This window comes from Trachypithecus francoisi, unplaced genomic scaffold (assembly GCF_009764315.1).
Source record: "Trachypithecus francoisi isolate TF-2019V2 unplaced genomic scaffold, Tfra_2.0 Lachesis_group11, whole genome shotgun sequence".
In the NCBI taxonomy this organism is placed as follows: Eukaryota; Metazoa; Chordata; class Mammalia; order Primates; family Cercopithecidae; genus Trachypithecus; species Trachypithecus francoisi.
The window spans coordinates 67,469,134-67,493,078 of NW_022681456.1; the positions used below are offsets into that span (position 1 = coordinate 67,469,134).

The 23,945-nt window shown below is 38.8% G+C and overlaps 1 protein-coding gene and 1 pseudogene across 2 annotated transcripts in view; both read left to right on the forward strand.

The window, feature by feature from the left end:
- Positions 1-23,945, forward strand: part of GRIP1 (glutamate receptor interacting protein 1) — a 757,962-nt gene that overhangs the window by 528,663 nt on the left and 205,354 nt on the right. The window lies entirely within an intron of this gene.
- LOC117090758 lies at positions 260-6,163 on the forward strand (annotated as a pseudogene).

Below are 23,945 nucleotides of genomic sequence, written 5' to 3' on the forward strand. Positions count from 1 at the left end.
GAGGATCCAATCAAGTGGGGAAGGAAAAGGGGTGCTCAGAAGCTGTCCCCAGCCCCCTCTCCTGGAGGCACAGAGTGTGGGGGTCTTGCAAATGACTTTCTTGGCCGACACTTGTGGGGTGAGTATAACCTGAGGGTCTGGGAGAAGGCCAACCTCCACCCTTCAGTCCCACAGTCCCTGGTGCCTGCCCAAGGCCAGGCTATGGGCTCAGATGTCACGCTTTCCTTGCCTCCTTCCTGTCACCTCCAGAGATTTGGATTCGGGATTTGCTCCTGGTGTCCAAAACTTTGACAGGAAACTTTCTTTTCTTTTTTTCAGATGGAGTCTCACTTTGTTACCCAGGCTGGAGTACAGTGGTGCAATCTCAGCTCACTGCAAACTCTATCCCCTGGGTTCAAGCAATTCTCCTGCCTCAGCCTCCCCAGTAGCTGGGATTACAGGTGCCTGCCACCACATCCAGCTAATTTTTGTATTTTTAGTAGAGACCATTTTGGCCAGGCTGGTCTTGAACTCCTGACCTCGTGATCCAACCACCTCAGCCTCCCAAAGTGCTGGGATTACAGGCATGAACCACCGCGCCAGAGGCTGATGCTTACCTACAAATCTTGATAGAACAATTAAAGTTTTTTGATCACAAGCTTCAAAACTGCAAAGATAATAAATAGAGAAAGAAAAAACTCTTAAAGAGAAGCAAATAGCATGGTAGACTCAATTAAACACTGCCCTGTGTTGATGCAGATTGCTAAAGACCAGAATAATGCTGAGAAGCACACAGATAGAATTATAAGTACTATTAATCTTATAGATGCAATGTATCAACCTAGTCCCTTGGAACCCGTGATCAGCACAATGCCTTCCCAGACGGTCTCACCTCTGGAACCTACTCAACTGCATAAGACAGAGCAGACTTCATCTTCCTGACCAGTTGGACCTGTACTAGTTACCTTGGGACACCATTAGACTCCAACACCAAATAGTAGAGGCAGTGACCGTTCACCACCTAGTAGCAGTCTTAACTTCTCCAAGCCATGTCAATGACTTCTCTAAATACAGTCCCAGAGTTCTCTTATTCCAGCAGTGAAGATGAATTCTACAATGCTGATGAATGTCATCAACATGGCTCATCCCCAAAGCACTTAATAGATTCTTCTGAATCTGCCTCAATCTTGACACATGGCAGTGCGGAAAACAGACTAAAGTGCCCAGATAGCACAGAATCATTTACTTCTTTCACATCCAATGGAACAAGTGATGCTGACTCATTTGATTCACCTGATGAGAGAGCTGACGAGGAGAAGGAAGGGTCCATGGAGGAGCATAAGAGCGTTATCACGTACCTCTAGTCACAGGTTAGGGTTAGTATAGATCTTACTAAAGTAGTTCTTCCAACATTTTTTGCTTGAAAGAGGATCTCTTTTAGAAGCATATGTAGAGGTTTTTTGTATATCTAACCTTTTTGCTAACATTGGTGACCAGGGATTGAATAGTTCAGAATATGAAATGGTACCTCTCAGCCATTCATGCAAGAAGGAAAGAATCGATTACCAAAAAGCCATTTTAGCAAGATCTTTCAGTGTCACTGGACATTACCAAATGATACCAAAGAGAACAAAGGGCTAGTTTTAGAAGGACTAGTTCCCTGGGTTTCCAAAAACAATGTAAAATTTGTGGCTGAACAGATTTCCCATCATCTACCTACTTCAGCCTTTTATGCTGAGTGTTTATCAAAAAGATTCAATTCATTGCTGATATCTGGACCTAATCAAAATTCCTTAGGATGTCAATTGGGATAAACAACATAGGGTGGGGCCACAAGCCCTATGTCTTGTGTTTAAATTATGAGAAACATTACATCCTCACATTCCCCAGTGTTTAAGGATGGTCTATCCTCACAGTGCTCCAAATGGAACCAGGAGGAGAAGCAATATTAATTATTCCAAAACTGGTGATAATGCAAATATCATCTTCCACACTGAACCTTTCTCTGGGGAAAGGAAGCACAGAATTACCACTGTGATTTTTTTTCTCCAAATGATGAGAAGCCTTTTACTCAATTGAAGGGGAATGGAATGGTGTAATGTATGCAAAATATGCAACAGGGGAAAATGCAGTCTTTTTAGATACCAAGAAGATGTCTATAATCAAGAAGATAAGAAGTTGAAAGATCAGAAAAAATATGAATCCCACTGCCTTTAGAGGGATGTCACTTTCAACTTAAGAATCAGAGACATTCAGTTGCCATGTAGTTGTGCAGTTTTGAGTGCGTTTCTTAATCCTGGGTTCTAATTTGATTGGACTGTGGTCTGAGAGACAGTTTGTTATAATTTCTGTTCTTTTACATTTGCTGAAGAGTGCTTTACTTTCAACTATGTGGTCAATTTTGGATGACTACGGGGTAAATAATGAAGACAGAAATAAAGATGTTCTTTGAAATCAGTGAGAACAAAGATACAACATACCAGAATCTCTGGGACACATTTAAAGCAGTGTGTAGAGGGAAGTTTATCACATTACATGCCCACAAGAGAAAGCAGGAAATATCTAAAATTGACACCCTAACATCACAATTAAAAGAACTCGAGAAGCAAGAGCAAACACATTCAAAAGCTAGCTAATGGCAAGAAATAACTAAGATGAGAGCAGAAATGAAGGAGATAGAGACACAAAAAAAACCGTTTAAAAAATCAATGAATCCAGGAGCTGCTTTTAATTGATAGATGGCTAGCAAGACTAATAAAGAAAAGAAAGAAGAATCAAATAGATGCAATAAAAAATGATAAAAGGGGATATCACCACCGATCCCACAGAAATACAAACTACCATTGGAGAATACTATAAACATCTCTACACAAATAAACTAGAAAAATCTAGAAGAAATGGATAAATTCCTGGACACATCATACACCCTCCCAAGACTAAACTAGGAGGAAGTTGAATCCCTGAATAGACCAATAACAGGCTCTGAAACTGAGGCAATAATTAATAGCCTACCAACCAAAGAAAGTCAAGGACCAGATGGACTCGCAGCCGAATTCTACCAGAGGTACAAAAGGGAGCTGGTACCATTCCTTCTGAAACTATTCCAATCAATAGAAAAAGAGGAAATCCTCCCTAACTCATTTTATGAGATCAGCATCATCCTGATACCAAAGCCTGGCAGAGACACAACAAACAAAGAGAATTTTAGACCAGTATCCCTGATGAACATCGATGCAAAGATCCTCAATAAAATACTGGCAGACCGAATCCAGCAGCACATCAAAAAGCTTATCCAGCATGATCAAGTTTGTTTCATCCCTGGGATGCAAGGCTGGTTCAACATATGCAAATCAATAAACATATTCCATCATTTAAACAGAACTAAAGACAAAAACACATGATTCTCTCAATAGATGCAGAAAGGGCCTTTGACAAATTCAACAGCCCTTCATGCTAAAAACTCTCAAGAAACTAGATATTGACGGGACGTATCTCAAAATAATAAGAGCTATTTATGACAAACCCACAGCCAATATCATACTGAATGGGCAAAAACTGGAAGCATTCCCTTTGAAAACTGGCACAAGAGAGGGATGCCCTCTCTCACCACTCCTATTCAACATAGTGTTGGAAGTTCTGGTCAGGGCAATCAGGCAGGAGAAAGAAAGAAAGGGTATCAGTTAGGAAAAGAGGAAGTCAAATCGTCCCTGTTTGCAGATGACATAACTGTATATTTAGAAAACCCCACTGTCTCAGCCCAAAATCTCCTTAAGCTGATAAGCAACTTCAGCAAAGTCTCAGCATACAAAATCAATGTGCAAAAGTTACAAGCATTCCTCTACACCAATAACAGACAGCCAAATCATGAGTGAATTCCCATTCACAATTGCTTCAAAGAGAATAAAATACCTAGGAATCCAACTTAAAGGGATGTGAAGGACCTCTTCAAGGAGAACTACAAACCACTGCTCAACAAACTAAAAGAGGATACAAACAAATGGAAGAACATTCCATGCTCATGGATAGGAAGAATCAATATCATGAAAATGGCCATACTGCCCAAGGTAATTTATAGATTCAATGCCATCCCCATTAAGCTACCAATGACTTTCTTCACAGAATTGGAAAAAACTACTTTAAAGTTCATATGGAACCAAAAAAGAGTCAACATTATTTGCCAAGATAATCCTAAGCCAAAAGAACAAAGCTGGAGGCATCATGCTACCTGACTTGAAACTAGACTACAAGGCTACAGTAACCAAAACAGCATGGTACTGGTACCAAAACAGAGATATAGACCAGTGGAACAGAACAGAGCCCTCAGAAATAATACCACACATCTACAACCATCTGATCTTTGACAAACCTGACAAAAACAAGAAATGGGGAAAGGATTCCCTATTTAATAAATGGTGCTGGGAAAACTGGCTAGCCATAAGTAGAAAGCTGAAACTGGATCCCTTCCTTATACCTTGTACAAAAATTAATTCAAGATGGATTAAAGACTTAAATGTTAGACCTAAAACCATAAAAACCCTAGAAGAAAACTTAGGCAATACCATTCAGGACATAGGCATGGGCAAGGACTTCATGACTAAAACACCAAAAGCAATGGCAACAAAAGCCAAAATAGACAAATGGGATCTAATTAAACTAAAAAGCTTCTGCACAGCAAAAGAAACTACCATCAGAGTGAACAGGCAACCTACAGAATGGGAGAAAGATTTTGCAATCTACCCATCTGACAAAGGGCCAATATCCAGAATCTACAAAGAATTTAAACAAATTTACAAGAAAAAATCAAACAATCCCATCAAAAAGTGGGCGAAGGATCTGAACAGACACTCTCACAAGAAGACATTTATGCAGCCAACAGGCACATGAAAAAATGCTCATCATCACTGGTCATCAGAGAAATGCAAATCAAAACCACAATGAGATACCATCTCACACCAGTTAGAATGGCAATCATTAAAAAGTCAGGAAATAACAGGTGCTGGAGAGGATGTGGAGAAATAGGAACACTTTTACACTGTTGGTGGGACTGTAAACTACTTTAAACATTGTGGAAGACAGTGTGGCGATTCCTCAAGGATCTAGAACTAGAAATTCCATTTGACCCAGTGATCCCATTACTGGGTATGTACCCAAAGGGTTATAAATCATGCTGCTATAAAGACACATGCACATGTATGTTTATTGCGACATTATTCACAATAGCAAAGACTTGGAACCAACCCAAATATCCATCAATAATAGACTGGATTAAGAAAATGTGGCACATATACACCATGGAATACTATGCAGCCATAAAAAAGGATGAGTACATGTCCTTTGTAGGGACATGGATGAACCTGGAAACCATCATTCTGAGCAAACTATCGCAAGGACTGAAAAACAAACACTGAATGTTCTCACTCATAGGTGGGAATTGAAGAATAAGAACACTTGGACACAGGGTGGGGAACATCACACACCAGGGCCTGTTGTGGGGTGGAGGGGGGAGGAATAGCATTAGGAGAAATACCTAATGTAAATGATGAGTTAATGGGTGCAGCACACAAACATGGCACATGTATACATATGTAATAAACCTGCATGTTGTGCACATGTACCCTAGAACTTAAAGTATTAAAAAAAAAAAATCAGAGACATTGATGCAGCAACTGAAGCAAAACACAAACTTGGAAAAGACAAAGAGAAGAGGTCGGGCGCAGTGGCTCAAGCCTGTAATCCCAGCACTTTGGGAGGCCGAGGCAGGCGGATCACGAGGTCAGGAGATCGAGACCATCCTGGCTAACATGGTGAAACCCCGTCTCTACTAAAAAATACAAAAAAAACTAGCCAGGCGAGGTGGCGGGCGCCTGTAGTCCCAGCTACTCCGGAGGCTGAGGCAGGAGAATGGCGTGAACCCGGGAGGCAGAGCTTGCAGTGAGCTGAGATCTGGCCACTGCACTCCAGCCTGGGCGACAGAGCGAGACTCCGTCTCAAAAAAAAAAAAAAAAAAAAAAGGAAAAAAAAGAAAAGACAAAGAGAAGAAACCCAAGAAAGGAAGGAGAAGGAAATTCAACTGGAGACAAGCTTATTTCATGAAGATGGAAGATGTTGGGTTTATGATGAACCATTACTGAATTATCTTGGTGCTGCCAAGCATTGGGCTAGGAAATGTGAAGTTTACAACTGATAGCCAGGGCAGTAAGCATAATTAAGCAACATTCTCCCTTTGGGAGAACCTGTTCATTCCCTTCTTATTGCAATGGTTCCTATCTCAGGGATATGAGACTTTTTTTTTTACAATTAAAAATCAATTGTATTTAATTCTATACAATGAATAATTGGAAATTTAAAAAGCAGTACCATTTGCAATAACATAAAAAAATCAAATAAATAGAAATTCCTAAACCAATGCTTGGCAGCACCAAGATAATTCAGTAATGGTTCATCATAAATGCAACATCTTCCATCTTCATGAAATAAACTTGTCTCCCATTGGATTTCCTTCTCCTTGCTTTCTTCGGTTTCTTCTCTTTTTCAAGTTTGTGTTTTGCTTCAGTTGCAGCATCAATGTCTCTCTTTGCCATAAATCTAGCAAAATATTTACAAGATCTACACAGGATATGGGACTTTCTGACACAGGTGAACAATTACAGTGGGAAAAGCTTCCCTTTTTTCCTCTGTGGCAGTTTTGGCCATAAGTCCTCAGAAAAACTTCAGGTTTTGAAAACAAGATGTTTGCTCCTTTTCCAAACCCTACATATTGAAAAGCATTTCTAAATCCAAGCCTCAGACTCCACACTCTAATACTGATGTTAAGGAACACAATTTCTGTTTTCTAGTTCTTATGATGTTGGATTGTGTGTGTGTGTGTGTGTGTGGTGTGTGTGTGTGTGTGTATACAGTTCATATGTTGGATTATATGTGTGTATATATATACACAAACACATACACACAGTATATGCAGTTGACCCTTGAACAACACAGGTTTGAACTGCACAGGTCTACGTAAACACAGATTTTCTACCACCTCTGCCACCCCTGAGATAGCAAGCCTAACCCCCTCTTTCTCCTCCTCAGCCTACCTAACATGAGGAAGACAAGGATGAAGACCTTTATGATGATCCTCTTCCACTTAATAAATAGTAAATATGTTTTCTTCCTCATGATCTTCTTAAAATTCTCTTTATTATAAGAATATAGTATATCATACATATAACATACACGATATGTGTTTATGTTGTCAGTAAAGCTTCCAGTCAACAGTAGGCTATTAATAGTTAAGTTTTGGGGTAGTGAAAAGTTACATGTGGATTTTTCAACTGTACGGCGGGGGGTGGGGGGTGATGGTGCATCTAACGTTGTATTATACGTACATATATATACAATCATGCAACAAAGATACTTAATGCCAGATTTTTCATAAAAACTCCTTCTACTGTAAATATGGGTTCCTCAGAGTTATTTTGAGAAATGAGCACAGTGTCTTAAAATCGTGTTGGGAAATATTATGGTGTCACCTGCAATAACTTTTCTTTTGGAATTGAACTATTATTAAGTTGTCTCTAACCCTAGATTATAGTTTAATTATACTCAATATTTCTTCAGGCTTCATAAAGTAATTTTTCAAAAAAATTGAAACTTGCCAAATGAGCCTCAGCAGCTTGAAAGAAAATCCAAGGGACGGTAACAGAGCACTGTAAAAAATGCAGCATCACAGTGCTCTTGGTGGCCCAAAGGACTAGTGATGAGGACAATATCATATAGAAAATATGGATATCAATGACACTGGTTCAGAGGGTGAATGTGGAAAAGGTGTAGGAGTACCTTGACTGATTTATTTCACTGACATTTTTCTTTTCATGCATGCCCTTTGCATTATTTAATAAGTATAATACTTAAACAATCTTAGTGATAAGCATTATGTTGTAGTTTGATTGATAGCATTTTGTTTTGCAGTTTTGTTTTGTTTTGTTTTGTTTTGTTTTGTTTTGTTTTGTTTGAGACAGGGTCTTGCTCTGACCCAGGCTGGAATGCTGTAGTGCAATCATGGCTCACTGCAGCCTCAACCTCCCAGGCTCAAGCAATCCTCTCACCTCAGCCCCCCGCCCATCTCCCACCAGGTAACTGGGACTACAGGAGCACACCACCATGCCTGGGTAATTTTTAAATTTTTTTGTAGAGACAGAGTTTCGCCAAATTGCCCAGAGCAGCCTCAAACTCCTGAGCTCAAGCAATCCTCCCACCTCAGCCTCCCAAAGTACTAGGATTACAGGCGTGAGCCACACACCCAGCCATATTCTTTCTTAGCAGCAAATAAAGTAACAGCGTGTCTTACAATTGCTGGCACCTTAAAATCAATAAAATATGGTAATTTTTTTAAGCCAAATACTCTGTTCCCTCATTTTACAGTTCAGAGATTAGGTCACACAAGGATTTAGTGACTTGCCAGAGGCGAGGCAAATAGGGCTGGTTTGTTAGGGCATAATGAACCATTTGCAAATATTTTTCAAGTGACTGTCCCAACTTAGCCCCAGATTAACCCTTTGTTTTTCTAAATAATCATAACTAACCATATTGTTATAATTTTCTATTTCTTTAAGTCAGTATTTTTTTTTTTAGTTTTTAATTTTTGTGGATATATAGTAGGTATATATATTTATGGGGTATGTGAGATGTTTTGATACAGCCATGCAATGCATAATAATCACATCATGGTAAATGGGGTATCCATCACCTCAAGCACTTATCCTTTGTGCTACAAACAATCCAATTATACTCTTTTAGTTATTTTAAGATGTACAATTAAATTATTATTGACTGTAGTCACGTACTGTGTTATCAAATACCGCATCTTATTCATTCTTTCTAATGTTTTTGTACCCATTAGCCATCCCTACTTTCCTTCCACTCCCCCGCTACCTTCCGAGCTTCTGGTAACCATTATTCTACTCTCTAGCTCCATGAGTTCAATTGTTTTAATTTTTAGCTCCCACAGTCAAGTGACAACATGTGTTTGTCTTTCTGTGCCTGACTTATTTCACTTAACATAATGACCTTCATTTCCATCCATGTTGTTGCAAAAGACAGGATCTCATTCTTTTTTATGGCTGAATAGTACTCCATTGTGTATATGTACCACATTTTCTTTATCCATTCATCTGTTGATGAACACAGGTTGCTTACAAATCCTGGTTGTTGTACATAGTGCTGCAATAAATATGGGAGTGCAGATATTTTTTGATATATCAATTTCCTTTCTTTAGGGCATATACTTAGCAGTATATGGGTATATGCTGCTAGGGATTGCTGGATCATATGGTAGCTCTATTTTCAGTTTTGTGAGGAACCACCAAACTGCTCTGCATTGTGATTGTATCCCACCAACATTGTACAAGACTTCCCTTTTCTCCATGTCCTCACCAGTATTTGTTATTCCCTTTATTTTAACTGGGGTGGGATGTTATTATATTTCATTGTAGTTTTGATTTGGATTTCTCTGCTGATCAATGATGTTGAGCACCATTTCATATAACTGTTTGCCATTTGTCTGTCTTTTTTTGAGAAATGTCTATTCAAATATTTTGCCCATTTTTAAATTGAATTATCATATTAAAATTTTTACTATAGAGTTGTTTGAGCTCCTTATATATTCTGCTTACTAATCCCTTGTCAGATGTATAGTTTACAAATATTTTCTCCCATTCTGTGGGTTGTCTCTTCACTTTGTTGATTGTTTCCTTTGCTGTGCAGAACTTTTTAACTTGATGTGATCCCATTTATCCGTTTTTACTTTGGTTGCCTGTGTTTGTGGAGAATTACTCAAGAAATTTTTGCCCAAATCAATGTCCTGGAGAGTGCCCTTGATGTTTCCTTGTAGTAGTTTCATAATTTGAGGTCTGGGATTTAATTATTTAATCCACTTTGATTTTTGTATGTGACAAGTGATGGAGTCTAGTTTCATTCTTCTGCATATGGATATCTAGTTTTCTCAGCATAAGTTATTATTGAAGAAACTGTCTTTTCCCCAGTGTATGTTCTTGGCACCTTTGTTGAAAATGAGCTCTCTGTAGGTGTATGGATTTGTTTCTGGGTTCTCTGTTCTGTTCCATTGGTCTGTGTGTCTGTTTTTATGCCAGTACCATGCTGTTTTGGCTACTATAGCACTGTAGTATATTTTGAAGTCATAATGTGATCCCTCCAGTTTTATTTTTCCTCAGGATACTTTTGGCTATTCTGGGTCTTTTGTGGGTCCATATAAATTTTAGGATTGTTTTTTCTATTTTGGTGAAGAATGTCATTGATATTTCAATGGAGATTGCATTGAATTGGTAGATTACTTTCTGTAGTATGGACATTGTAACAATATTGATTCTTCCAATTTATGAACATGGAGTATCTTTCCATTTTTTGTGTGTCCTCTTCAATTTCTTTCATCAAGGTTTTAAAGTTTTCATTGTAAAGACCATTTACTTTTTTTAATTCCTAGCTATTTAATTTCCTTTTTAGCTGTTGTAAATGGGATTACTTTTTAAATTTCTTTTTCAGATTGTTCACTGTTGGCATATAGATATGTCACTGATTTTTTATGTAGATTTTGTATTCTGCAACTTCACTGAGTTTGTCAGTTCTAATACGTTTCTGGTAGAGTCTTAAGGGTTTTCCAAATATAAGATCATGTCATTTGTAAACAAGGATAATTTTACTTCTTCCTTTCCGATTTGGATGCCCTTTTCTTCTTTCTTTTATCCGATTGCTCTAGCTAGGACTTCCAGTACTATGTTAAATAACAGAGTGACACTGAGAATCTTTGTCATTTTGCAGATCTTAGAGAAACCACTTTCAGTTTTTCCCCATTCAGCATGATACTAACTGTGGGTCTGCCATATATGGCTTTTATTATGTTGAGGTATATTCTTGCTATAATCTGTTTCTCGGGGGGTTTTTTTATGAAGGGATATTGAATTTTATCAAATGTTTTTTCAGCATCCTTTGAAAGGATCATGTGGTTTTTGTCCTTCATTGTGTGGATATAATATATCACATTGATTGATTTGTGTAGGTTAAACCATCCTTGCACCTCTGGGATAAGTTTCACTTGGTCATGATGCATGATGTTTTTAATGTGGTCTTGAATTTGGTTTGCTGGTATTTTGTTGAGGATTTTTGCAACAGCGTTTACTAGGAATATTGGCTTGTAGTTTTCTTTTTTCCTGTGTCTTTGTCTGGTTTTGGTATCAGGGTAATACTGGCCTTGTGGAGTGAGTTCTGAAGTATTCCCTCCTTCTTTATTTTTTGGAATAGTTTGAGCAGGATTGGCATTAGTTCCTCTTTACATGTTTGGTAAAAATCAACAGTGAAGGCATCAGGTCCTGGACTTTTCTTTGCTGGGAGATTTTATTACAGCTTTAATCTCATTACCTGTTATTGGTGAGTTCAGATTTTGGATTTCCGCATGGTTCAATCTTGGTACATTTTATTTATATGGGAATTTATACATTTCTTCTAGGTTTTCCAATTTGCTGGCATATACTTGCCCATAGTAGTCTCTAGTGATCCTCATATGTTTTGGATGTTTTCCCACCCAAATCTCATCTTGAATTGTAGCTCCCATAATTCACACATGTTGTGTGAGGGACCCAGTAGGAGATAATTAAAACACAGGGGTGTGTTCCCCCATACTTTTCTCATGGTAGTGAGTAAGTCTTACAAGATCTGATGATTTTATAAGAGGTTTCCCTTTTTGCTTGGCTCTCTCATTCTCCCTTGCCTGCCACCATGTAAGAGATGCCTTTCGCCTTCTGCCATGATTGAGTCTCTCCAGCCATGTGTAACTGTGAGTGCATTAAACCTCTTTTCCTTTATAAATTACCCAGTCTTGTTATGTCTTTATCAGCAGCATGAAAACAGACTAATACAGATCCTTTGAGTTTCTGTAGTATCAGCTGTAATGTCTTCATTTTCATCTTTGATTTTATTAATTTAGGTCTTCTCTCTTTTTCCATAGTCTGGCTAAAGGTTTGTCAATTTTGTTTATTCAAAAAACTAATTTTAAAGAAAAGAAGCAACTTTTAATTGATCATTTGTATTGTCTTCATTTCAGTTTCATTTATTTCTGCTCTTTCATGCTACTGATTTTGGGTTTGATTTGCTCTCACTTTTCTAATTCTTTAAGATGCATTCTTAGGTTGTTTATTTCAAGGTTTTCTTCTTTTTTTTGATGTAGTGTTTATAGCTATAACTTCCCTCTTAGTGCTGCTTTTGCTGTATCCCATAGGATTTGGTATGTTTTGTTTCTGATATGATTTGTTTCAAGAAATTTTTTAGTTTTCTTCTTAATTTCCTCATTGACCCATTGGTCATTCAGGAACATACTGTTTAATTTCCATGTGTTTGTTGAATTTCTAAAATTCCTCTTGTTACTGATTTCTAGTTTTATTCCATTCTGGTCAGAGAATATACTTGATACCATTTCAATTTTTGGGAATTTTTAAAAATTTGTTTTGTGCTAACATATGATCTATTTTCAAGGATGATCCACGGGCTAAGGAGAATGTGTATGCTGCAACTGTTGAATAAAATGTTCTGTAGATATCAATTAGGTCCATTTGACCTGTAGTCCAGATTAAGTCCATTGTTTCTTTGTTGATTTTATGTCTGGATGATTTGTCCAATCCTGAAAGTAGGGTCACCAGCTATTACTGTATTGAGTTCTATCTCTCTCTTAAGCTCTAATAATATTTCTTTGTATATCTGCATGCTCTGGTGTTGGGTGTACATATATTTACAATGGTTATATCCTCTTGCTGAATTTACCCTTTTATCATTATATAATGAGCCCTCTTTGTCTCTTCTTACAGTTTTTGTCTTGAAATTTATTTTGTCTGGTAGAAATATAGCTACTCTGCCCTTTTTTGGTTTCCGTTGGCATAGAATGTCTTTTTCCATCCTTGTTTTCAGTCTATATGAGTCATTATAGGTGAAGTGTGTTTCTTGTAGACAAGAGATAGTTGAGTCTTATTGTTTACCCATTCGGCCACTCTGTGTCTCTTGATTGGAGAATTTAGATCATTTGCATTCAATGTTATTATTGATAAGTAAGGATTTACTCCTGCCATTTCGTTATTAGTTTTGTGGTTGTTTCGTGGTCTTCTTTTTTTTCTGTCATTCCTTCCTGTCTTCCTTTTAGTGGTAATTTTTCTCTGGTGGTATGTTTTAATCCCTTCCTTTTTATACTTTATGTATCTGTTGTATGTTTTCAATTTGAGGTTACCATAAGGCTTGCGAATACTGTCTTGTACCCCATTATTTTAAACTGATGACGACTTAACACTGATTGCATAAACAAACATGCAAAAAGAAAACTAACAAAAACTCTACACTTCAACTTGCCCCCTGCTTTTTAACTTTTTGTTGTTTTTTTAATGTTTTATCGTACTGGCTATTTCTTGAAAAGTTGTCATAGTTATTATTTTTGATTGGTTCATCATTTAGTCTTTCTACTTAAGTCTGCATACCACCATTACAGTGTTCTACTGTGTTTTTCTCGGCGCTTACTATTACCAGTAATTTTTGAAACTTCAGATGATTTCTTATTGCTCACTAACATACTTTTCTTTCAGATTGAAGAATTCCCCTTAGTATTTCTTGTAGGACAGGTCTAGTGTTAAAGGAATCCCTCTGCTTTTGTTTGTCTGGGAAGGTCTTTATTTCTCCTTCATGCTTAAAGCAATTTTTGCCAGATATACTATTCGAGGATAAAAGTTTTTTTTCTTTCAATACTTTAAATATGTAATGCCACTCTCTCCTGGCCTATAAGATTTCCACTGAAAAGTCAGCTGCTAGATTTACTGGAGCTCCATTCTATGTTATTTGTTTATTTTCTCTTGCTGCCTTTAGGATTCTTTCTTTTTCCTTTACCTTTGAGAGTTTGATTATTAAGTGTCTTGAGGCAGTCTTCTTTGGGTTCAATCTGTTTGGGGTTCTATAACCTTGTGGTACTTAAATATTGATATATTTGTCTAGGTTGGGGAAGTTCTCTGTTATTATCACTTTGAATAAACTTTCCATCCCTATCTGTCTCTACATCCTCATTAAGACTAATAACTCTTAGGTTTGTCCCTTTGAGGCTATTTTCTGGATCTTACAGGCATGCCTTATTCCTTTTTCATTCTTTTTTCTTTTGTCTCCTCTATTTTCAAATAGACTGTCTTCAAGTTCTTTAATTCTTTCTTCTGCTTGATCACTTCTCCTGTTAAGAGACTGTGGTGCATTCTTTAGTATGTCAATTGCATGTTTTCATCTCCAGGATTTCTGCTTAATTCTTTTTAATCATTTGAATCTCTTTGTTAAATTTATCTGATAGGATTCTGAATTTCTTCACTGTATTATCTTGAATTTCGAGTTTCCCCCAATCACCTGTTTTGCATTCTGTCTCTGAAAGGTTACATAACTCTATTTCTCTGGGTCCCTGGTTCCTTATGTTATTCATTTGATGAGATCATGTTTTTAGATGATCTTGATGTTTATAGATGTTTATCAGTGTCTGAGCATTGATGAGTTAAGTATTTATTATAGTCATTGCAGTCTGGGTTTGTTTGTACCCATCCTTCTTGGGAGAGCTCTGCAGGTATTTGAAGGGACTTGGATGTTGGGATCTAATTTTTTGGTCACTGCAGCCATATCTGCATTAGGGGGCACCCTAAGCCCAGTAATGCTATGGATCTTATAGACTCATAAAGGCACCACCTTGGTGATTTTGGATAAGACCCAGAACAATTATCTGGATTACTAGGTAGAGACTCTTACCCTCTTGCCGTACTTTCTCCCGAACACACAGAGTCTCTCTGTGCTGAGCCACCTGGAGATGGGGAAGGAGTGACACATGCACCCCTGTGGTCACTACCACTGGAACTGCACTGGGTCAGACCTGAAGCCAGCACAGCACTAGGTCTCACCCAAGGCCTGCTGTAACCACTACTTGGCTACTACCTATGTTTTCTCAAGGCCCTAGAACTCTATAATCAGCAAGTGGCAGAACCAGCCACCCTTCAGGGTAAAGAGTTCCCTTCAGGGTGGAGAGTTCCTCTGGGCCCTGGATGGGTTCAGAGATGGCATTCAGGAGCCGGGTCCTGGAGTCAGGAACCGTAGAAAGCTACCTGATGCTCTATTCTGCTGCAGCTGAGCTGGTACCCAAAGCACAATAAAAAGTCCTTCCCACTCTACCCTCTGCTTTCCACAGGCAGAGTAGCCTCTCCCCATGGCCACCACCTCCAAGGGGCCATGGGGAATACTGCCAAAGTACCACCAGTGTTCACTTAAGGTCCATGGACTCTTCATTCAGCTTGTAACGAATGCTTCCAGCCCCAGGATTCTCCCTTCAGAGCAGTGGGCCCCCCTCTAGCCATTCATGAGCCAAGACCTGGAATGGGAACCCAAAGGGCCCACTTGGTGCTCTAGCCCCTGGGGCCAAACTGGTACCTAAGATGCAAGACAAAGTCCCCTTTACTCTTCCTCTGTTTTTCTCAAGCAGAAAGAATCTTTCTTCATGGCCACCACAGTTGGGAATATGCTAGATCACACTTGAAGCCAGCATGTCTCAGATTTTCACCTAAGGCCCATAGCATGTACCACCTGGCTGCCACTGCTGATTATTCAGGGCCAAGAGCTCTTAAGTCAGCAGCTGATGAATCCTGCCAGAATTGGGTTCTTCCCTTCAAGGCAGCGAGTTTTGGCCCAGGTTTTATCTAGAAATCTTGTTCAAGAGCTACAGCCTGCAATGGGGTCCTTCCAACTTTGTGTGGTGCCCTATCTGACTGTAGCTGAGTTGGTATCCAAGTTGCAAGACAAAGTCCTCTTTACTCTTCCCTCTTCTCTCCTCAAGCAGATGGAAGGGGTCACTTTTGGAACTGTACACTGTGCTGCCTGGGCTTGGGGGAGGAGTGGTGCAAGCACCCCTTAGCCACCCCAGCTGGTATCTTACTAGGTCACATGCCCACCAAGTGAATGGGCTCTTAGCCCAGCATAGCACTAGGACTTGCAATTCTTGCAGCTTAGACTGCCAAGTTGATTTAAGGCCCCAAACCACTTTAGTCCACCATGGTGGGGCTTGTCAGAGCTCACATGCCAACTGCTGGGATAGATGATTCCCATCTAGCTAGGGCTGGTCCAAATGCTTCTTCCATGGCTGTTGGCTGACTTCTGCCTGGTATTGTTTTCCACTGTGATAGGGAAGCACCAAGTTCCAATGCAAAGTCCCAAAGTCACAGCACTTTTCCTCCCCCAAGCTCACAGATTCTTGATGCCATGAGACATGAAGGATGGGGAAAGGTTGGCAAGACTGTTTTTTCTACCCTTGTCAGTGGCTCTTTCAGTGATATGAAGTTAAAACCAGGTACTGTGATCACTTACCTGACTTTTGGTTCCTACAAAGGTGCTTTTCCTGTGTAGATAGTTGTTAAAGTTGGTGTTCCTGCAGGGAGGATGATCTGTGGAGGTTTCTATTCAGCCATCTTGCTCTGCCTCCCAAGGTCTGTATTTTTTAATAGAATATAAATTCCTTGAGATCAGGGACTAAGTCTGCATAATTTACCACTAGATAGCAAAGTGCCTAGAATTTAGGAAATTGTCAATAGATATTCAATGGAAGGTAGGGAGGGAAGCAAGGGAGGGGAAGGGAAGGAATGAGGGAAGGAGGGAGGAAATGAGGAAGAGAGGGAGGGACTAAAGCATTTCAAACTCAGAGTGAGGCCAGAAGATAGTTATACTTGGGTAAGATAGTGTTACATAAGGTGATTGAGGTACTAATACAAAGGATGGATGGCATCAAAGAGGAAACAGTAGTGACTGCTTTATCTGCTCATTCTCTTTCTGCTTACTCCAATGGGGAACATTTCTTTGTGACAAGAAAATGGTTTCCCATGCAGAGCAGAAGAAACGAAAGGGACCAAGAGAGGGGCCAGGAGAGAATGGTACCCTCCCTGTTAGGACAGAGGAAGCCAAATACAGGTGTGAGAGTCCTTGATGCAGGCAGCACAGCCTTCTCTAGTTCTGAATTCCAGTGGGTCTGTGTGGGGCTCTCATGAAGCTCTGACTCACTGCAGCAGGACCATGGCTTCTCCATGGAAAGTCCACAGGGCTCCCCAGATGCTTTGCCTCTTGGTGATCTGCAGTGACTGCACTATTAGTTTTCCATCTGTTCCTTTATTTGAAATGGATCAAGTCCCATGAAACAAGGGAAAGTCAAATAAATGCCCCTGACATACAGGCATCTGTAACAAAATGAGAAGGATTGATTTACTAGTGCCCTTGTGACTTGGAGTCTGCTTGAGGCTAGCTTTATTTTTCTTCCCTTTTCTCAATAGTATTTCATCTATATATTCTTTTGGTCCATTGTTTAACAATTACTGTATGATGAGTCTGAAACTTTGTAGCATTTAGTTACATGAGGGGGAAATTTCATGTACATAAAACAGACATGAAGTTTGGCCTGATGAAAGGACCCTAATTTTTAAGTCTCAGTGTCCCTAATCTATAAAATGGTAGTATGCCCTTCTTTACAGAGTTTTTCTGAAGGCTAAGTTAGTGAATGGATGTAAGAAGACTTGGGAAAGCATAAACTGCTTTAAAAGAATGGATAATCTTTAAAAGTATCTTAAAAGTATCGGGCCGGGCGCGGTGGCTCAAGCCAGTAATCCCAGCACTTTAGGAGGCCGAGACGGGTGGATCACGAGGTCAGGAGATCGAGACCATCCTGGCTAACACGGTGAAACCCCGTCTGTACTAAAAACTACAAAAAATTAGCCGGGCGAGGTGGCGGGCGCCTGTCGTCCCAGCTACTCGGGAGGCTGAGGCAGGAGAATGGCGTGAACCCAGGAGGCGGAGCTTGCAGTGAGCTGAGATCCGGCCACTGCACTCCAGCCTGGGCGACAGAGCGAGACTCCGTCTCAAAAATATATATATATATATATATATCATGAATTTCTTCATTTTAATCTCTCTATTCAGGCAGGTTCCTAGCTCATGTTAGATTCATGGGTACTTAGACATTCATGGAAGAAAGAGGCCAAGTGAGTGTAGCTCTTAGTTCTACTTTTCCCTGATTATTTAAGAAGTCTGATTTCTTGTGGAAGTTTATCCTTTCTCCATTTCCCTTTCAGGCACAATGGAACTCAAGCTTTGTCCTCTTAGTTGTCCTTGAAGATGCAACATTTGGCCCCTTATGTTAAACACTAAGCGACCTAACTCAGCGATGACTAGTTCTCACTAGCTGTAGTGCAGCCTTACCTGGTATCTTTCTCAGGGTCGTCTTTCACTTCCAGAGTGTTCTTTCCTTTTGCCCACCCAGCTGCCCCATCCCTTGTTGTTCAGCTAGACTCCCAGATCAGAACATCTGATCATTCTAATCCTAGCACAGTAATTCTGGATTTTCATATTTAAATAGTTATTCAACATAAGATACTGCCCTGCCTGGCACCATGGCTCATGCCTGTAGTCCCAGCACTTTGGGAGGCTGAGGCAGGACCATCGCTTGAGCCCAGAAGTTCAAGACCAGCCGAGGCAACATAGTGAGATCCCCATCTCTACAACAACAACAACAAAAAAAAACTGTTTTAAAAAATTAGCTGGGCATTTAGTGACACATACTACTCAGGAGGCTGAGGCAGGAGGATCACTTGAGCCCAAGAAGTTAAGACTATAGTAAGCCAAAATCGCACCACTGCAGTACAGCCTGGTCAATAGAGTGAGACCTTGTCTCAAAAAAAAAAAAAAAAAAAAAAAAAAAGGATTCTAGCCAAAAGGATACCCAAAAATACGTGCAAAAATAAAAGACTTCCTCCCAAAAATAGCTCATTAATTTGCTAAGCAATACTTGGTATCTTCACTTCTCTATTATGTGGAAACAATACTGCAAGTAAATATCCTACTTTCATCTAAAGAAGAACTTAAACCTCTAACTAGCCATCTATAGCCTACAGAGGACTTTCTCAGTAGCACAAATTGAGCTGTTATTCCCTTTTAGGCTCCCAGCCCATGCTATGGACTGATGACATTTCATTGAAATTATTTAGATGTTTGTCTCTTAGACATTTAGAATGTGAATTGCAGAAAGGTAGAGGCAGTGATTATTGGTCTTCAAAATACTAGCCTCTACCACATAGTCTGGCAATTATAAGTGCTTAAAAATATTTTTAGAACAAAACAGTCCATAAGTAGTTGCAAGAATGTAGTTAACTTATCTAAGGGAACATTGAAAATCAGAGTAATTAAATTCAAAGATAGCCATGCCAATTGCTTCAGTTTTACTTGTAAACGCCAGTTTTCAATTATGTCAACAATGTGATTATAACAGCTTAGAAGTGAAAATTACAGATGGAGAGTTTTCCCAAAGGAAAGTTGCCTGAGGCTTTTGAAGCAAGTGCAATTGCGAGATATCCTGCCCAGTGCTTTTTGCTGGTCCTTATCACCTCTTACTTTTAAATGTCCACCGCTCAGGCCATCATGGTTAGGAAGAAAGGCGGTTTCACTGAAGTAAGCCATTTCCTGTTTCTGATATCTTGCATCATGGTTTTATTTAGACTATCAGATGACTGTGTAGGAATACATGACTGATAGATGTGGGTGCTGTTTGCTATTCTACAACCCCCTCCCCAGCAAACACACAAGTTATAAAATGTCACTCCCACATAAATTGTTCTTTGATTGTCACATTGCTCAAACCTCATCTTCTAGGTCAGAGTTTCTAAAGTAGGGTACATGGATAAACCCCAGCGGGGAATTAATGAATTCCCCTGAAATCATGCACACAATTTTTCTGGGACAAGGGTTCACTGCTTTCATTAGATTCTCAAAGTAGTCTGTGATTTCACCAACAGTTAAATACCACTATTAATTGTTTTGTCTTATATTCATAACAATCAAAATATAGTAGAAAACTGGAAGTTTGTGTATCTGGAAATGTCCAATATCCAAATAACAATAATAATGGCAACAAGACAACAATAAGACCATGGCTAACATATATTGAACACTTACTGTGTGACAGTTATTACCATAAGTTCCTTGTAAGAATTGTATTACTTAATTTCACCAAATTCTGTGAGTAGATACCATTGTTATCCCTAAATTAGATGTGAGGAAACTAAGACCCATGAAAGCTAAATAACTTGTTAATAAGTTTGACATTGGAAAGCTTAAGGGCAAATTTTGACAATTAAATAGAACTGATTTTGGGAGAAATAGAAATTGGAACAATTCTAGTATTGCCATATTTTAGAAGCAGGAATTTTTTTTAACTTAATGCTTTAGAAGACATTTGCTACCTGAATCAGTTATACCAGGAAAACAGTCAACATCTCTGTTCAATCTATTTTTAAAGGAATCCTGACCTATATATCACATATCTTCAGGGGTCACATATTTTTGTATTTGCAATGCATATTTGTATATAACCTTTCTTTGGAGGTGCTCCAGGAAACATACAGATATTAATCCAGCCCTCCCATCACTGCATGAGATAAATCCCAATCACAATTTTGTCTCACATGAATATTTGTGCCAGGTAATATTTATGTGCTGTACATCCCTGCCACTGATCAAATTTATGTTCAGACTCCCAAGGGATGAGAAAAATTCTAGTATATTCCTCATGTCACTACACAGAGGTGGAAAATGCCCAATAACCTTTCTCTGCTAGTCTGGGTGGCAAGAACTGAGACTGAAAATGCAGCAGTTCATCAGAGAAACCCAGCTTTGATCCCCACAGCTTTGCTGAACCAGGGGATGTTAGGAAGAGCTTGAAATGAGTATTGGAAAAAGCATCTGTTTATTTCCTGAGGGGAATAAACTTCCTAGTGGCACCACTAAAAGTAATATACAGATAAAACTGTAGTATAAGCAATAACATTTTTTTCAATAGTAGTACACGGATATAGCTATAGTATTCTGATGTGTGACCCAATTCCCCTTACCAAGGCATTGGTACAATTAATCAACCAAGTAAGCGTGGGGAAATAACTCTGTCTGCTCCGTTCAGATTCTGCTCCTTTATCATTTTGCTTCTGCACCGTCCAGCAATATTTCTGTTTACCACAAGCTGATGCTCACCACCTCATTATAATTCCCTGTTTAGGGACTGATGTGCTCATTCATCCAGCAGTTACCAGGGAGGACCTGTGAATGTTCCAGGCACTATTCTAGATGCTGGAGATACAGCAGGGAACAACACACTGTTGTTGACACCAGCATTTCAAAATTTGTGACTTACTTTACAGAGTTTTCATCAATAGTATTTCTATTTAACTGTTTATGGTATTTTTAAAAATCTCTGCAGTTAATAGAACGTCAAGAAGTAAAGAGCTTAAACTGTTTTGCTGAATATGCCTCTAGTGGTTGCTTTTAAATTGTACTTTCTCTTTTTATGCTACAGCCATGGGGTGAGGGTTTTATAGATCATTTTGAGTTGTGACAAAAACTATTTTAAGACCAAATTTTTCTGTGGTATTTCAGTGTTAAGTTTCTCTTATATGACATTATATAGTGTGCCTGCCGTGCTCCAATCACTCACAGCAACACAAACTTCCTGTTTTCTGGATTCCCTTTCTCAGCGACAGATGTCAACATCCACCAGTCAAACAAGTTGGAAACCTTGGGGCCTTTTTGATCCTCATTCACTTCCATGCTTCCATGCTTCCCACATCCTAATTGGTCTCTAACTCAGGAAAATTCCTCCTCATTAATATGTCTGATGTCCATGCCATCCACATAGCCACTGATGTATTTTAGTCCATCATGTGTTGCCTCTGTGTGGCATAGTCAGTACCTGTCCCTCCATATCCACCCTACCCTCATTGCATGGGTCTCTATTTAGACTCTAGTTCTCTACCTCCTTTGAATTTATGTGTGTGCATGGATGGAATAAGTTCTTGCCCTTGGGATGTGAACATAAGCAGGCCAGTAATGGCTTTTAAGAGAGCTGTCTTTCCCCTTCCACCAGCTGAATGAAAACAAGATAAAGTCCTAGGGCAGAAGTTTCTAAACTTTCTCAGTCCACAGAGCCCTTAGTGTCTCAGTAATTTTTTACAGCACCTCCAGGCCAAATAAAATACCACTAGTTCAATTTACTAAGTAGTCAGGTCCAAACAACACAGTTCATATTTTATCCTAACAACTTATTAGCCATGTGAAAAAAATATATTTATAAACTAAAAGAACAACACATATTCATTTCACTCTTAAGTAACCACAAGTAGTTAATAATGAATGGTATGTGTGTGCCTGTTGAACATTGTATAATTTCTCAAATCCTTAAATGAACGTTGATAATCTCAATTCCTGTTTCACACTGGTTTTCACATGGGACTTGCTTTTTACCACAGTAACTGGAAAAAAAAAAAACTCAGCTTTGGAAAGCTGTGACATAAACAAAGCACTATAGTGTAAGCTAATGTTTAACTGAACTACCTGAAGCTAGCAGGTGATGTTGTGTCCAGCAGATATCAAATGTGGCTGTGTTTTCTTGAAAATTTAAAACATCCAATGGTAGTCCTGTGAATTCACCATGGATTCATGTGCCTGAGTGCACAGTTTGGCAAGCAGATCATTAAGGGATGACAAAGTCACAAAACGGAAAAGAGCATAGCTCCCTAAATCTCTGTGTGAGAGGGAGCTGACTAATGATCAGGAACACCCACCATAAACTTGTATGTGAGCAGAATAAACTCCTGTTGTATTTGAGTCATTATTCATTTTTTTATTTGTTGACACAACATAGCCTAACTTAATCCATACATTATATGACAGCAGTAGCCTTCTAATGGTTCTCCTTGACCAAAGATTAAGGTCTTTCTCCTCAAGACTTTACGCTACCATTACCAAAACCATTGCTAACCTTTACTAAAACCCAAATCTGAGCACTTTCTTAGGATCCTTCATGGTATAATGTCTGTTGGTATCCCAGTCTCTTCTACCAATCTCTCCTCATGCACCAAACCCTAAGTCTGTCTCTCAGTCTTAGCTATACGTTAGAATACCCTGAGGAGCTTTAAAAACTATGCCTAGTTCCCCACTTGCAAAGATTCTGATCTCACTGACATGGACCAATTCTTTGAAAAACACAAACTGAATCAACTCACCCAATATGAAATAGAAAATTTGAATAGCCCTACAACTATTAATGAAATTGAATTTGTAATTTAAAAACTTCCAAAGCCAAAATCTCTAGACCCAAATGGCTTCACTGGAAAATTTCTCCAAATGCTTAAAGGGAATTAAGAACAACTCTGAACAACCTCTTCCAGAAAACAGAAGAGGAAGAAATGTATTTTCCAACTGATTTTATGAAGCTAGTATTATTATCCTGATACCAAACCAAAGACAATACAAAAAAGAACACATCAGATTAGTATCACTCATGAATGTAGATGAAAAAATTATTAATAAAATATTAGTAAGTAGAATTCAGCAAGATAGTTTTTAAATTATATACTATGACCAAATGGGGTGTATTTCAGAGGAGCAAGGTTGGTTCATTATTACAAAATCAAACAGTGTAATCTACCATATTATCAAGCTAAAGAAGAAAATATCACATGATCATGTCAGTCAATGCAAAATAAATTGACAAAATTCAAATCTATTCATTATTAAAACTCTCAGAACAGTGGGAATAGAGAGGAACTTTCTCAACTTGGTAAAAAGTATCTATAAAGGAAACCCACAGCTAACATAGTACTGAGTGATGAAACACTGAATGGTTTTCCTCTAAGACCATAACAGTAAAGTCTCACCACTGTAAATTAACGTAGTGCTGGAAGTTCAGCCAGTGCTTGAGGCAACAAAGGGTGATAAATATGTATAGATTAGAAATGAAGAAGTAAAATTGTCCCTATTTGCAGACGACAATTATCTATATAGAAAATGCTAAGGAATTTACATAAAAACCCGCAAAACTTCCAGAACTAATAAGTTCAGCA